Source organism: Orycteropus afer, unplaced genomic scaffold, assembly GCF_000298275.1.
Source record: "Orycteropus afer afer isolate SDZICR_OR568_19922 unplaced genomic scaffold, OryAfe1.0 scaffold00018, whole genome shotgun sequence".
NCBI lineage: Eukaryota > Metazoa > Chordata > Mammalia > Tubulidentata > Orycteropodidae > Orycteropus > Orycteropus afer.
In genome coordinates, this window is record NW_006921605.1 from 16851175 (window position 1) to 16854937 (window position 3763).

Below are 3763 nucleotides of genomic sequence, written 5' to 3' on the forward strand. Positions count from 1 at the left end.
GGGGGGGGACCAGGTTTGCTGGTCCGACAGAGCCTGGTGGAACCACTGAGACTATGGCTACTGGCTGCCCTTCAGGTCTGGAATTGAACCTACACCTGTGGCTTCCAGACAAACATAAGACAGGCGTATGAGTCGAACATTTACCTGAGGTAGATACACTCCTTGGAGAGAACAATCATGGGAGAAAGAAGGGCTGCTTATCACAGGGAGACAGCTCAGTGACAGGAGTGCATGGAGGGTGAACACAGGGAAGAGGTAACTATCGGGAGGAAGTAGGAGGGAAGCTATTGCATTGTGGTAAATTGTGGTCAATGTCATGAGACGAAGTGTATGTGAACTGCTCTTTGGAAGTGAATTTGCTCTGTAAATTTTCACCCAAATCACAATAAAAAAATAAAAAAGGGAAAAAGAATAAATAAATAAATAAAAAGACTCTTTAATGACCTGCAATATGCAGATGACACAACCTTGCTTGCCAAAAATGAAGAAGACTTGAAGCACTTACTGATGAAGATCAAAGACCACAGTCTTCAGTATGGATTACACTTCAATGAAAGCAAAAATCTTCACCACTGGACCAATCATGATAAACAGAGAAAATATTGAAGTTGTCAAGAATTTCATTTTACTTGTATCCACACTCAATGTTCATAGATGCAGCAGTCAAGAAATAAAACGACATATTGCACAAGGCCAGTCTGCTGCAAAAGACCTCTTTAAAGTGTTGAAAAGCAAATATGTCACTGTGAAGACCAAGGTATGCCTTCCACCCAAGGCATGGTATTTTCAATTGCATCATATGCATGTGAAAATTAGACAATGAGTGTAAGGAAGAGCGAAGAAGATGCCTTTGGATTAGGATATTGGCAAAAATACTGAATACATACCATGGACTGCCAGAAGAACTAACAAATCTGTCTTGGAAGAAGTACAGCCAGAATGTTCCTTAGCAGGGAGGATGACTGGGCTATATTATATGTACTTTGGACATGCTGTATCAGTAAGGACCAATCCCTGGAGTAGGGCACAATGCTTCATAAAGCAGAAGGACAGCGAAGGTCAGTGAAAAAGAGGAAGACCCTCAATGAGATAGGTTGACACAGTGGATGAAACAATGGATTCAAGCATAGGAAAAACTGTGAGGATGATGCGGGACTGGGTAGCATTTCAATCTGTTGTACACAGGGTCACTGTGAGATTACCAATTTGATGGCACTTAACAACATCATCTTCGTAAATCAAGTTGAAGTTACCCAGAAGTGTATTAGAAATACCTTTTCAGAATAAAATATCAAAATTTACTTTAGTCAACCTTTCTAGTACATATTTAGATTTAATTATCATGTAGCATTTCTTAATGCCCAGCATGAACCAATTTGCCTATGTTAAATCACAAAACCTTCACGTGTGCTCTATGAATAGGGCTGTTGCTGAAGTCATTAGAGAAGTCCTTGGTAGAAGGATAGCCAAGTCTTCATAAGCCCTTGCTGATTAAGTGTACACTACAAAACAGCCACCAAATATCCCCAAGTTTTTGTTGCTCATTTTAAGTTCTGAGACTTGATAACATTTACTGATTATAACACTAACTGCAAACTTAAAGGCAGAGACGATTTTGTATTTTTGAAGAACAGTGCTCTTTATGAACTCAATCTGGGAAAAATAATTATCTCTATACAGACCATGGATGATTATTAGAGACTAAGTTCCACTGAATACAGGATTAATGAAATGTGAATGTCTGCAATACTAATTCACTAAAAGTTTTTAGAGCAACTTCTAGTTTCTAGGTGTTAGGGATATATTAATGAACAAAATACAGAATCTAGCATAAATTTAAACCCTTTAGCTTCCTGTCAGAAAAACAGACTGTTCAGTATAATAATATTTGATTTATCCATCACATTTCAAGAGTAGCATTAATGTATGGAGAATAAAGTAAAAATTTATAATGTTCTTAAATAGTGAGTTACACATTCAATAGATGGATCCTACTGTTGCAAACAAATAATTTCACTGCATGTAAAATATTTGAATTTGAGTTATTCAGTAAAGAACTTTTTTAAGAGACTGAAATCAAAAGCACATGAAAGAGTTAAAATACCTTCAACTAATTACATTGCTGTCCATAAAAAAGTGGATCACTACTCAATGTTGGGAGCTCTGGTAGCATAGTGCCTAAGGCACTTGACTGCTAACCAGAAGGCTGGCGGTTGAAACCCGCCATAAAAAAGTGGATCACTACTCAATGTTGGGAGCTCTGGTAGCATAGTGCCTAAGGCATTTGACTACTAACCAGAAGGCTGGCGGTTGAAACCCGCCAGCCACTCCTCAGAAGGAAGACTGGGCAATCTACTTTCTTAGAGATACTTCCTTGGAAACCCAAGAAGGGCTTGCTATGAGTCAGATTCGACTCAAAGGCAGTGAGTTTGGTTTTGTTGTTGTTGTTGTTGTTTAATCTTTAAGCGAACAGATCACAGATGGCCAGGTTGCTTTCCCCCAGAGCCTTGGGGTGGATTCAAACGACCAACCTTTCAGTTATCAGCTGAGCACTTAACCATTGCACCACTAGGACTCCTAGCGGTTCCAGCACAGAGTAACTCATTCTCTCTGGGGAGCAAGGTCCAGGGAAGGTGCCACAAAGGAGGTAGAATTTAAGCTGTGCTGCAAGAAGAATGCGACTCTCCAGAGAACTCCTTCAGCCTCCCCCAGGACATCCACTGATGAGATCATCGACAGGAGCACTGCCTGGTGGGAAGCCAAGGAGCATCCAGGTGTGGGTCTCGGAGGGCCTCCTGGACGGAGGAGTCTGGAGCTGGGCTTTGAAGGCGGAGGAGCCTGGAGTGGCTGCCAGGAAAAGGGAGTGTGTCCAGGTTGGGATTCTGCCAGCAGCAAAGGCAATTAAGTGAAGCCAGCAGGGCTTGGAGCACAGGATGGTGATAAAGAGGGGGAGGTGAGGGAGAGCCAGTTACGCCTGAGTGGAGTGAAAGGCAAAAAGAAGCAAAAGGTATTGTGGAGGGAGCCAGGGGAAAGAGGGAAACGTTGGTGGCTGAGCTTTTGAGTTTAGTAAACCTAGGGTGTTTCTCAGTCTCTAACACTAACGTACGATGAGAAAGGAAATAATGGAGGACAGTCCCATCTTCGATCACAGCCTCAAACTCCGCCACCCCAATAAAGCAGGCTATTCAGTCCTCCCCGAAGAACATAGGCTGATACCGCCTTCCTCCCCAGCCTCATTCGAAGTCCGGGTCCTCCAGCCTCTACGACAGCGTTAGCTGGAACTTGGGGCAGAGACCACCTGGGTGGGGGAGGGGTGTCACTTGGACAGCAGTCTCAGGGGCACAAGAGGAAGGGGAAGAAGTACTGGGGGGGACGGGAGAGGAGGCGGGGTCCCGGGCCCTGGCTTAGCCTGCTACGTCTCCCAGCTGCGTCCCACATCTGGGGCTTCCGGAAACCTGACCTGAACACGCTACTACCACTCAGGCGTATCCATTCATCGCCAGGTTATGTGCAAAGGGGAGAGGAGGGGCACGCGACACACACACACACACACACACACTCCACACATTAAAGAGCCCCCAGGGCCCTGTACGGGAGGCCGGGGTCCTGGGTTCGGTAAGAGAGGTGGCTGCAAACGTGGATTCCCTTCTGTCCTTCGGAGAACCCTTCTCCCCTCGGAGTGCTGCGCTCAGACAACGTGAATGAACCCTGGGAGACGAGGAGAGAGCGCGCGCGAGCCGAAGAGGGAAGGGGAGGAGAGAGA